This window comes from Rhododendron vialii, chromosome 8a (assembly GCF_030253575.1).
Source record: "Rhododendron vialii isolate Sample 1 chromosome 8a, ASM3025357v1".
Classification (NCBI taxonomy): Eukaryota; Viridiplantae; Streptophyta; class Magnoliopsida; order Ericales; family Ericaceae; genus Rhododendron; species Rhododendron vialii.
Window position 1 is genome coordinate 5,431,257 of NC_080564.1, and position 13,924 is coordinate 5,445,180.

The 13,924-nt window shown below is 37.8% G+C and overlaps 1 long non-coding RNA gene across 1 annotated transcript; it reads right to left on the minus strand.

The window, feature by feature from the left end:
• Positions 1-8,274: 8,274 nt before the first annotated feature.
• Positions 8,275-10,442, minus strand: LOC131298874 (uncharacterized). The gene is made up of 3 exons (XR_009190567.1): positions 10,314-10,442; positions 8,955-9,019; positions 8,275-8,496 (listed from the first exon to the last, which is right to left on the minus strand). It is a non-coding gene; the product is annotated as an uncharacterized LOC131298874 (long non-coding RNA).
• Between the last annotated feature and the right edge of the window lie 3,482 nt (positions 10,443-13,924).

Consider the following 13,924-nt stretch of genomic DNA (forward strand, 5'->3'; position numbering starts at 1 on the left):
GTCCCCTTTTAAGTGTCATGCTTCGTAATTCCAATTTATTAAAAAGACATCATCATTACACCTTTCACATCAATTTTTACCTCTACTTTCCATCCTTACCTTATATGGAAATATCATTATTACATTTTTACTTACTAAACTTTTCAAAATGAAATCTACCTTTATGGGCAAAATGGAAAATTCACCAACTTTTACCCACTAACTTTACAAAATGGACACTTATAAAAGAACAACCTAAAATGGAATACTGGACTCTAAAAAAGGGACGGAGGGAGTAATTGAAATCTCCTAAATTCTTGTCTTACATCAAGTACGCTAACTAGTCTCTTGAGAATTCCGCTGCGTTATCATTGTTTGTTGTTTGATTTTTTTGTTTGCATGTGGTTGTTGTCTTAACTTTGAAGGGTAATGAATTGAAACCCTAACCGACGCCCTTTTGAATGTCAATCCTAAATTATGAGCAAAGTTATGGTGAGTCGATGACCACCACCATATCTCGGTGCTCATGTGATGTTTCACCATAATGCTAGTTCTCGGTTATGGCTGTTTGGTTAATGTGAATGCATGTGATTTCTCAAAGCGTTATTGCTCTTTAGGCTACATTTGAATTGTAAGCTTCAAAAAGCCGAACTCTTTTGTGTGATGTGTCACCATAATTTCCATCATTTAGGGATTTTCAACGTATCTCTGTTGTTTTTCGTTAAATTTCCGTTTATTACTTTGTGTTTGGTTGAGTATCAAAGAAGGAAGGAATTTCATGGATCTTGAGTTTTGTGGGCAAATTTGCTTCACTAATCCCTTTCCTTTTGCTCTTTCCTCAACAAAACCGGCTATAAATAATCCATCTTCGTAGATACAAGAAAATGCCTCCTTCCAAACGCAGCCTTTTAGTCATTCTTAGCTCGACAGTGTCGAGCCAAATGGATTTTGAACTGGCATTGCTCATTATCTCAAATTAAAGTAGGCTTGCTTTGACCGGAGGAAACTGAAAAGATTATTGATATCCCAGAGACCAGCTTTTGTATTATTTTTTTCGCATTTGTTATTAGTTTTCTGTCAATTTCTTGTAGATTATTGCTTCGTTATGATGAGAGAAATCTAAAAGGTAAAAGAATAACTTGGAAACCCAAATCTTTTTGAATTATCAAATTTGATTAAGGACAAAAAACATAATCTAAATAGATTATTTAGCCAAAAAAGACCCTTAGCTCTGCCCCATAGCTTATCTAGCAGTGTTGGGCAAATTAGTGTTAGGTGAAACGGGAAATGTTCAATCCTCAATCCACCAAATAGCAACATTTTGATTTGAACACGGGCTCCGTTCCAAAAGGCAAATTAAGTATTTATTTTTTAAGAAAGGTAATTTCAAGCTCAAAAATCATGTGTTTATTATGCAAATAATTTTCCTATCAATATGGATCTTATTTGATAGATCTCATTGAGATCTTTTAATCGGTGCAAAAAAAATTAAAAAATTATTTTTCACTTACATTATTTTTGAGTTTAAAAATGTGAAATAAACTGCTTATTTTTTAAGAAGATTTCTGGAACGGGGTAGAACATAGTTTGTTGCCTTGGTGGTTTATGACTATCTGTGGAAATTAGCTCTTGACCTAGGGTGCTAGACTCATTTTGTATCGGTCAGTTTCTGTAAGGAAGCCTCGTCAATAGTGGAACTACCGTGACAGCTGTTCATCGACATCTTGCATGCGGTTCTCTCTAACATTTGACCGCCGAATCATTTTATCATTGGATGTATCCTTCATTTAATTTGGTCGTGTAATCCGTCTTCGTGTGTGCAATTTCTTTTTTCAGTTGTATTAGATGCACACGGTATATGGTAATATAATTTTATCAATGAAGTTCTTAGTCTTTGAAAAGAAAAAATGACTCTGAATCTTTGTCCGCTTCTAGCATCTCGATCGACCCACAAGATGGACTTTTACCAGTCACGTCCCCCGTCTTTGTGTTCACCGTGAGATACGCCAAGGAATTAAGCCGTGTTTTATAGACCTTAAATTGGCATGATCTAAAGTCATCGCCTAATTAATGCATCTAAATAATACCATATATAGACCACAGTTGAAGGCCTGAAGCAAGCAAGCAAAGTACATCGATCCTTACAAGTTTATAGTACATATATATCTCCTCACTAGCTGTTCTTTTTCTTTGGGTGGGAAGATGTTTGATCGCAAGGTGTGTTTTGTTTTGTTTGTTGTTCTCTTAATTTCACTTCCCACCCCAATGGCTGCCCGGGTTTCTCCATGCGGTAAGCATCGTCAATTCTCTGTCTTGGAAAAGACTTCTCTGATATACATTCTTATTGATTGTGTCTAATATGCACCCTTTAAACTGCTTTAATTGAATCTGTACGTAACATTTTGCGTAAAAGTCCACAAATTTAGTCTCGAATTCATAACTTTTATGTAGTTATGAATCTTTATACTAATATGCAAATGTTATGGATTTTCATACAAAATCGTAATTTTTTGGGGGTTATTGATTCGTCTCAATGAAAGGAATGGGAAAAGTGATTTTTTTTTTTCCCAAGTATTTTGAGAAATAATCACTTTTTAGCAAAAAAATGACTTTTTCGGCTAAAAAGTTGTTATTTCTCAAAATACTTGGGTAAAAGTAATTTTTTTTATTTTTCCGATTCCTCTCGTTGAGACGAATCAATAACTCAAAAAAAAATTTGGCACAAAAATAACAAATGTGAAAAAAATTCAAATGAGGACAAAATTAACATATTTAAGTTAAGTTTAAGTTAAGCTCATAAGAACGCAACCTAAGATCTTTTCTTGAGAATTCAAACATGCTGCATTTTACTGGGAAGAGCTGAGGGGAGAAGGAAATGCAAAGAACTAAGAAGTAAGAAAGAAATATACATATAGATACACCAAGAGGCCTCCGGCCCAACGGCATGAGGGTGTGCGCTTAGGTACTAGAAGTAAGGAGGTTAGGGTACTAATTAATCTAACAATACTAACTTTCGCTGAGGAAAACAGAATACAGATTGATACTAACAATTTTTCTGTGCATCTTAATTCTTAACCATTTGTAAAGAATCCATTTCTTGGAAGGTCTTAAGAAGTTCTAAGATTAAAGAGAATGAAAAATTATTAATTTTCCTGACAAACAGAAGCTTCTTCTACCTATATTAAATTCATAGCTCCGTTTTTGTTCTTAACAAGAACAACCGACCAATGTGTGGTACAGTAGTATTTTTATTTCCTCCTTTGGGAGTTGGGTACTTGTAATAATGCGTTAATGCACTACGGGATTCTAGCGCAATTCAATAGACTCCGCTGAGATCTTGATCAGATATGATTAAATTGGTCTGATACAATTAATCTTTTTGTCAGATAACATTTGTTGTACAAACATTTGGTAGCTAGGAGAGGTAGCACCAAAAAAAAAATACTCAGTACCAAAAAAATGTGGTGGGAGAGGTCCCTACATCAAATAATCTATCTATATTCTGATGGTCATAGCTCATAAGTGTAAGAGATTGAACTGCAGGAAACATACAAGAAACGATAAAATTCCCGACAGTGGCTCCAGCGGCCGGCAATGGCACCAAATGACGCCTCGTTTCTGTTGTCGGCAGCTGAGAAATTGACATTGGGATCCCGTGAGCGGAATAATTTTTGGCTGTTTAATGCAGACACGCGAAATAACTTTTTTATTTGTATTTGTTGATATGATTGCTTTCCAAGAAATCCTTGATGAATTACTTGGGGGAAAGTCTACAATACACGCTCCTTAAAAGGGTGTACTATATGCACCTATTTTATGATTCATTCATAACATTTTAGAGTGTTTCGTAACTTTTATTTTAGAATTCATAACTTTTTAGCAGTTTGATTCATAACATTTTAGTGTATCTCGTAACCTTTATATGATTCGTAACTTTTTAGCAATACGATTCGTAACATTTTCTCTATAATTCATAACATTTTGGGAGGTGCATATAATACACACCCAAATAAAGGATGTGTATTGTAGTTTTTCCCATTACTTGGTAGTGAATACGGTATATTACTTACCAATGAAATCAAAGTAGTTATCGATCCTTTTGAATTTGCAGAAGGGCAAGAAGGCAAGAATACTTGCGGCCCAAAGTTTGTAGTGCGCATCGGTGTACATCCAAGACCAGATTTCCGTGCACCTGGGAAAGACATGAAGGCTGGGCATGATATCGGAGAATAGTAAATGTTGTATTAGTTAGACTCGACCTGAATCATAAGTTATTAACCATATATATGGCTTTAGAGAGTGTTTACATTTCTGTGTGTTTTGTGCACTTATAATAATCAATTTCCATTGCTTGTGGTGGTTATTTATGGTAAATTGACTTTGAACAGGCATTGCCCCCACTATATCCAATTAAACTAGGCTCTTTACTTGATATCCAAAAGACCAGACCTAGCCCTGCCCCTAGAGCTTCTCTGGCATTTTTATTTTTATTTTTATTTTTTTATCCGAGTCACATTTCATTAAAGCCAAAAAATGGCAAAATACAGCGAATTCATCCGACAACAGAGAATGGGCAAACGTGCAACAAGTCATCACAGAAAAAGGCTAAGAAAATAGATGACAAAGGGACATCGGCAACACCGGCAGAAACTAAAGGACAGGCTTTAGCACGTCTCACCGCCTCAAAGGGTCGGGTCACGAGGGGCCCTCAGCGTATCCCCAAGCTGCCCCGGCCTAAAGCACGCACCCAGTCAAAGCTATACAGAAACGATGGAAACAGGAGTAAACAACAAACAAGGAAATAAAAAACAGCCACCATGGAGAACTACCACTGATGCACGCCGGCCAAAACCCCGGCTGAGGAAAAATCACCCGCCGCCGAAGATGGAGGCACCGACCGGATCCTGAACCGGAGCGGTGGAGAGAAATTCTCCGGCAAGCCTCCGCTGACACGAGAGGCTCCGGGCACGAAAAAACGAAGAAGAAATCCGCTTGGGTTAAAACTCCGAAACACCGGTCCACGGCTCCGATGACTGTGATTCTCCCCTGTGAAGATACTCCCCAAAGCTGAAAGCTGGGACGCCGAGCACTAGGGCCAGGCCCGGCCCTTATCCGCCTACTCCAAAGCCAAGCTCCGCAAGCATTATTCGCCCACCACCTCTACCCACCAAATCTGAGGGAGCCTCGGACTGGTAACAAAACCGAACTGGGAAAACCAGTCGGTGAGAACCGGCCACACTGGAGAGAACAAAATAAAAGGCAACAAACAAAAAAATAAAAAACCCCCAACACCCCTCATCTCCTCCACTGAAAACCCCCAAAAACCTCGCCACCCTACAACCCACCTCCCAGCGCCGCCACCAACGCCCAGCAGATCAGAAAGTCTCGGAGGGGACCAAGCAACCAGAGGATCACTGGCAAAGCCAAGACCACCACGCTGGTCGCACCAGCACAAAAACCCCCAAATCAAAGGGTGAAAAAGCAGCAGCGATCACTGGCAAAGCCAAGACCACCACGCTGGTCGCACCAGCACAAAAACCCCCAAATCAAAGGGTGAAAAAGCAGCAGCGAAAAGGAGAAGATATGAGTGAAAAAGAGAGATGGAAGATAGGAGGAGGAGAGAAAGGAGAGAAGGGGGACCAGGGGAGGAGCCGGAGCCTCCCCCAAACCCTAACCAGAGTCGGCTATTGTTTCTAGAGAGAGAGAGAGAAAAAATTTCTAGAGAGAAAGAAAGTTGAGATAGTACTACCGATATACTCAGCTTCTCTGGCATTGTTGAGCAAATTAGTACTGTTTGGTACAATGGGAAAAGTTTTATTCACCAATTAGCAGAACTGAACTCGGGGTTTCGTTACAATTTGATGAAAGGAAAATGCTTACATTTGCCACTTAAAAGTTGGGACAATGCGCCTTATGAATTGGCTTCGTAAAAGTTGATAGCATCTGAAAGATTTCGAATCTATGACCTAAAAGAAACCGAACCCCTAAGTTCCAATAGTTGACCACCGTGCCAATTCCTTGGAGTTCCATCTAAAGATATCTGAATACCAATTAAATCAGATGAGACTATTGCACCTCAGAAGTAATTTTTTTGGGTGATTGATTTGTGTTAACGAGAGGAATCGGAAAAGTAAAAAAAAATTTAACTTTTACCCAAGTATTTTGATAAATAACCATTTTTTAGCAAAAAGTGACTTTTTCGGCTAAAGAGTTGTTATTTCTCAAAATACTTGGATATAAAAGTAAATTTTTTTTTTACTTTTCTGATTCCTCTCGTTGAGACGAATCAATAATCTAAAAAAATTTGGCACAAAACTAACAAATGTGAAAAAATTCAAATAAGGACAAATTTAACAAATTTAAATTAAGCTCATAAGAATGCAGCCTAAAATCTTTTCTTGAGAATTCGAACATGCTGCAATTTACTAGGAAGAGCTGAGGGGAGAAGGAAAGGTAAGAACTAAAGCCATTCACAGTGGTATAATAAAAAATAAATAATCAAAAATTAACATCAGCTTTTAATTATTCATTTAAGAAGTTGCTAAGCTTAACAATATTGAAGTTCACAATGGTCATTTCTAGTTCATAACCGAAATAAGGGGTCCACTACAATTTCTCTCTCTCTCTCTCTCTCTCTCTCTCTCTCTCTCCCCTCCTCCTCCTCCTCCTCCTCCTCTCTTTCCCGCCATTCACCTCCCTCCATTACATTTTTTTAGGGCAAAAATATATCGAACATATGGTGTTCTTCATAGTGTTCTCTATCAAAAACAACACTGAAACAATTTTTTTCTTTATATTCCTATAGCCTATCTAACCAAACTAAAATCACAAATCCACCACTCTCTTAATCTTCCAAAAAAATAAAATCAGATGTGTTCTTGAATTTGAAAAAGAATGCAAGGTACTTTATGTATTCAACCATAGGGGAGGAATGAAAAAGGAATAAAATATAAAATGAAAAGAAGAATGAAACACCTTAATCCCTCAACGATGGGTTGAATTGTAGATAATCGAGAAATATGAGCTTCACTTTTGGAGGGAAAGAAAGATTAACCGTTTGTGGTTGAAGTGAAGAGATATAAAGCAGGCGAAGAAGATAAGAAGAAAATACTAGTTGAAACTCGCGTATATACAAAATTTGGAACTAGCTAGTTAACTTATATGGTGTGAGGCTCGCAAATTTTGATTATTGAAAAAATTTGCTAGTTTTGGTTATCCATAACCTAAAATTTGATTATTTCTAAAGATATTGTTAAGTTTGATTATACCATTGTGTGCCATCTTTTGCATCAACATTGTTAACTTTAACAATAATTGGCTTTTGATTATACCATTGTAAATGGCTTAAGAAGTAAGAAATAAATATACATACAGATACACCAAGAGGTCTTTGGCCCAACAACATGAGGGAGTGCGCTTAGGTACTAAGGCCATCCATAGTGGTGTAATTAAAAATGGATAACCAAAAGTTGACATATCAGCTTTTGATTATTCACTTAAGAGGTTACTAAGCTTAACAATGTTGAGGTTCACAATGGTCACTTCTAGTCCATAACCAAAATAAGGGATCCACTATAATTTCACACAATCTCTCTCTCCCCCTCTGTTTCCTACCATTCACTTTCCTCCATTACATTTTTTTTTTTGGCAAAAATATATCGAACATATGGTACGTTCTTCCTAGTGTTATCTATGAAAACAACACCAAAACTTTTTTTTTCTTCCTATTCCTGTAGCCTATATCACAAATCTATCACTCTCTTAATCTTTCAAAAAAGAAAAATCAGATGTGTTCTTGAATTTGAAAAAGAATGCAAGGTTCTTCTTCTTCTTTTTTTTTTTTTTGCAAGGTTCTTCATTTACTCAACCGTAAGGGGGATGAACAAAAAAGGAATAACCACTTTTTAGTCAAAAAAAATTATTATTTTTTGCTGAAAAGTGATTATTTCTCAAAATACTTGAATAAATGTAAAAAAAATTACTTTTCCAATTCCTCTCTTCAAGACGAATTAATAACCCATAAAAGTTTGGTGCAAAAACTAACAAATGCGAAAAAAAATTAAATAAATACAATTTTCATATTTAAGTTAAGTTCATAAGAATGCAGCCTAAAATAGACGACAAAAAAGAGTGAAATACCATAATCCAGCAACGATGGGTTAAATTGTAGATGATCGAGAAATATTGTCACGCCCCGCCCCGCAAACGGCACCCAGAATGGGCCCGAGTCAGCGCGGCCATGTGGCATTCTATACAAAAGACCACACCACACTCTACAACCAATCAGAATACAACTTAGCGGAAGACTTCTCACTTAAAATACAACCAAGTCAATGCCAAAATCTCAACTCACAAGATATAATAAATATCCCTCTCTCCAATTAATTACAAAACATTTAGGTTAACTTCTAGACGAATCAGCTACACAACAATCTAACCAAAGACATCACCCGAGACTAGTCTCAGCACTCTCCAAAGCGTTGACCAGTAGTGGACCCACTCTAAGCCACCTACTACCTGGCAATCCAAAAAGGAAAGCCAGAGTGTGTGAGATATAGAAATGCTCGATAAAATATCACAATACCTAAAAGAATATCAATAATCATAACCACCACATTCTCCAAACATGGCAATATTATCCAATAAACAACCACATAACAATAACGGCATGAATGTAAATCACACGAAACTCAACATAAGTACTCAATCGTATAAACACATGTATAAACACCAACATACAGTGGCACGTCTGCCACATCCCATGTACCCAAGGTATTGTGTCCCGCACACCACACTCTCATTCACCGTTAATTAGACGGCATGGCCCACGATATGCTGTGACTCACTTTACAATCCTTTAGCGAGTACAATCAACACCCAACAAACACATATCATTAACTAAATCCCAATTAGCATGATATACAATCACCACCATGTAATACTTTATTGAACATAACCATATCAAACACACTCACCTTTCATTCGACTGGAGTATGCCAAACTTACGGTTTCGGCACCTCCTAAAAGACCGACTCGTTACCTAGCCACAAGTTAACCCATATTAGCATATGAACATCTAGGAATGTTAAACCAAATGCTAGACTAACAAATCATAACATGCTTTCTACACTAGCTAATGGGGCAAACATTACACAAAGTCACCAAAATCTCTAGAGGTGTCTGGGAGTACCCACATACCCGGGAGACCTCACACACCTCTTCCATACTCCAAGGTACTCCAACACACCCAAAAATATCAAATATAAAAACCCACAAGTGTACAATCTCAACCAAACAGACCAACGCAACAAAACTCCCAAAACAGAAATGACAACCACAACCAGCCTGTCTTATTTTGGCCATATCTAATTAAACAACATGAATTCCAGGGCGACACTTAAACCATTGAAAAGTAGACTTCTTCTTCTTTGAATCCATAGGTCATACATCAAAAACAGAGTTCGGGTAACCTAACTACGGCCTTACGATTATAGCTTCAACATAACAGTAAAAACTGGTGCAAAGGCAGAATTTGGGTCAACTTTAGATGCAAATCTGTTATCGCTCGGACATACCCATGATGCATGGGATGTATTGTTGGAAAGCTCTATGTGTCTAGTTTCTAACAAAACAAACGGTGCGTCATTTCGAGTCCCGAGCTAGGAGTTATGGCCATTATACCAAAGTCCGTCGGTGCTGTCAGATTCTACGCGGGAAGAAGTAAAATTGATTGAAAAATCATAACTCTTTCATCTTAAACCCAAAAAATATTGAAACCAACACCAAAAGTTGCACCACTACAAGCCCTACACTCAGTTAAAATCCCAGGTTCAGAAACGAGAGGAGGTTAACCCAACAATCAAAAGAAAAACCGATTCGCAACCATTTTCGCCCCAGTCAACCAACCCTGCTTTAGAAATTCACCAAAAATTGTATTCTTAACCAAATTACTTGACTCCAACGCCAATCTCTTCTTAACTTAAATATACAGCTCCTGTAAAAGACCCAAAGCCACCCAGAATGTTCATCATGCCCAGAAAGTTAAAAGAAGACAGCCACGCACAGAATCGCACATCCAGCAAACAGCCAGTATTCAAAAATTCATAACTAATTGTGTGATTATCGGTTTTGCATGATCTTGGTACCGAAATCTTCGTATTGAAACGTACTTTTACAGTTATGAAGACACCAAAAATTGATTCCTAGCAGAACCCACGAATTTGACCCAAAACATGAACTTTGTCAATTTCCTTCCAAAACTCAATCCATAGAGAATCTAACCACACAAATATAAAATTAAACATGGATTACACTTCTAGAGTACAAGAACTTACTTGTCACCGAGTTGGATCGTCGAAAACGGACCTTTCCTTCCTCCCTCCCTCCCCCTTAGCCGTGGCCTCCTCCTTCCTCTCCTTCTCTCTCTCTCTCTCTCTTGTTATCTCAGTAGAATTGGGGAGAATGAGGAAATATCCTCCTGATGGCTATTTAGTCACTCAGAAATCCTATTGGTACCGACGGTACCCATAGGGAAAATGCACCGACGGCCACCGGACGGCCGTCTCCGGTCACCGGACGGCCGATCCGAGCCGTCCAAAAATTTTAAAAAATAAAACCGAGTGGGCCCTACGCGAGAATCAATGGCATCCGAGGTGTGTAGGGTACTTGATCCGAGTACCCCTTTTTCGTGTATATACACGTATATACAAATATACACGAAAAACGGGTGCTCGGATCAAGTACCATACACACCTCGGATGCCATTGATTCTCGCGTAGGGCCCACTCGGTTTTATTTTTTAAAATTTTTGGACGGCTCGGATCGGCCGTCCGGTGACCGGAGACGGCCGTCCGGTGGCCGTCGGTGCATTTTCCCTATGGGTACCGTCGGTACCCATAGCAGTACTCCAAATTACACCAAGGTCCTCATAGAATCTAATAAATACGAATTAAGCCCCGAACCTCAAAATTAAATCGAAACCCTAAATATCCTGGGACGGGTGTTACAAATATGAGCTTCACTTTTGGAGGAAAAGAAAGAAAAACATTTTGTAGTTGAAGTGAAGAAGATATGGAGCAAGTGAAGAAGAGAAGAAGAAAATATTAATTGAAATACGCGTGTATATAAATTTTGGAACCAGTTAACTTATGTGGTGTAGGGTTCACAAATTTTTATTATTGAAAAAGGTTACTAATTTTAGTTATCCAAAACCCAAAATTTGATTATTTCTAAAGATGTTGCTAAATTTGATTATACCATTGTGAGCCATTTTTTGTACCAATATTGTTAACTTTAACAACAAATTGACTTTTGATTATACCACTGTGGATGGCCTGAGAGTAAGGAGGTTAAGGTACTAATTAATCTAACTATACTAACTTTCACTGAGGAAAACGAATTACAGATCGGTACTAACAATTTTTCTGTGCATCTTCTTAACCATTTGTAAAGAATCCATTTCTTGGAAGGTCTTAAGAAGTTCAAAGTTTAAAGAGAATGAAAAGTTATTAATTAAGTTCTAACAATACTACGGGTTCTAGCGCAATTCGATACTCCACTGAGATCTTGGTCAGATATGATTAAATTGGTCAGATACAGTAATCTTTTTGTCAGACGACATTTGTTGTACAAACATGTGGTAGCTAGGAGAGGTAGCACCAAAAAAAAAATACTCAGTACCAAAAAAAATGTGGTGGGAGAGGTCCCTGCATCAAATAATCTAATCTATATTCTGATGGTCATAGCTCAAAAGTGCAAGAGTTTGAACTGCAGGAAACATACAAGAAATGATAAAATTCCCGACAGTGGCTCCAGCGGCCAGCAATGGCGCCAAATGACGCCTCATCTCTGTTGTCAGCAGCTTAGAAACTGACACTGGGATCCCATGAGCGGAATAGTTTTTGGCTATTTAATGCAGAGATGCGAAATAATTTTTTTTATTTGTATTTGTTGATATGATTGCTTTCCAAGAAGTCCTTGATGAATTACTTGGTAGTGTATACAGTATATTATATTTACCAATGAAATCAAAGTAGTTATCGATCCTTTTGAATTTGCAGAAGAGCAAGAAGGCAAGAATACTTGCGGCCTAAAGTTTGTAGTGCGCATCGATGTACACCCAAGCCCATTTCGCCATGCAGGAGGTCACTCAAATGAACAAGGCGGGAAGTCATAAGTTTTGTAACCATATATATGGCTTTAGAGAGTGTTTACATTTCTGTGTATTTTTTGCACGTATAATAATCAATTTCCATTGCTTGTAGTGGTTATTTATGGTAAATTGACTTTGAACAGGCATTGCCCACTATATATCCAATTAAACTAGGCTCTTTACTTGATATCCCAAAGACCAGACCTAGCCCTGCCCCTAGAGCTTCTCTGGCATTGTTGAGCAAATTAGTACTGTTTGACCATTGCACCTCAGAGTTAATTTCCTTAATGGCCTGCCAAGGAGACTAGCAGATGTAGCAGTATAAGCGCCTTTAGTAAGAGAACCAAATAATCTCATCTTCTCTGTTAATTTGGTATTGACTGAGCTAGCGAGTGGATGGAAGAATTGCCCAATCCATAGTTCCATAGCCAGGGGATTCAGTTTCACTTACATCAGTAGAGATTACGTTTGATCGAGAAGAAGCAGAGGCCTTTCATTTTACCCTATTCCAGCTGCTATACAGGCATTATCTCTTCGCTCAGGTCCCTGGACGGTCGTCTTGACTCCCGTCCGGACAGAATGGTCAATCGATCCACGATTATCCAAATATCGTTGTGTTTCCAGAGTTCGGCTTACAACCTAGGCATGGACTTCGAGTTTGGGAAAAATTCAAAATACCCCCCAATCTTTGTTATAAATTTCAATTAGACTCTCGAACTTTAAAAAAAAATCAATTTTACTCCCAACGTTATCTTTCGTTAATTAAAACGCCCCCTTCCGTCCAAATGACTAACGGATTTTGCTAAAGTCCCCGTTAAATAGCGTTCCGATCGAATTTCGATGATCCGAGCCGCTCAATGTGATCAAAATGTGATTTTAATGGTATCTCTGAGAAATCAGCAAAAAAAAATGATTAGAAATGGCTTCATCCGAATAGTTTTTTATTTAACTATTAAATAAAAAACTGTTCGGATGAAGCCATTGCCGGTCAATTTTTTTGCTGACTTCTCGCGGATAACAATAAAATCATGTTCTGAACACATTGAATGGCTTGGATCATCGAAATTCGATTGGGAAAAGGGAGGTGCGGACCGATCCTGATTTTGTTCAAGTTAGGCGGCCAAATTTTGCTTCGGTCCGCACCTCCCATTTCCCGATAGAATTTTGATAATTCGAGCCGCTCAATATGTTCAAAACGTGATTTTAAGGGTACCCTCGAGAAATAAAAAAAAAAGAGACCAGGAACGGCTTAATTTAAGCAATTTTTTATTGAACGGTTTAATAAAAAACTATTCGGATGAAGCTCTTTCCGGTCTTCTTCTTTTTTTGCATCGAATGGCTCTAAGTACATCTATGTCCGAATTTTGTTTCTGAAACATCTATGTCCTAATCATTTTCCAACAGTGTGTGTTGGCATGGGTGAGTAAAATAATGACGGTTACGTGTGTACATACGTTTATGTACTCCCTCCGTCCCAAAAAGAATGACAATTTTTAAAACCCGTGCCATTTTTCATCCCTTATATCTTTTCATCTATAATGTTTTTCATGAGTTTAAAAACTTTGTATAATAGAACTAATCGAAAACTATCAAACAAGATCCATATTGCATATATTTTGAGATCCATATTGAAAGATATAAGGAGTTGAAATTGACAAGGATATCAAAAATTGACATTCAATTTGGGACGGAGTATATAATTTCTTCTCTCTATCAAATCTAGCGAGAAGCATACATACTTATAGGCTATACTTTTGTTAGTAATGTAGATGGAATGACTTCAGTGTCTCCGGT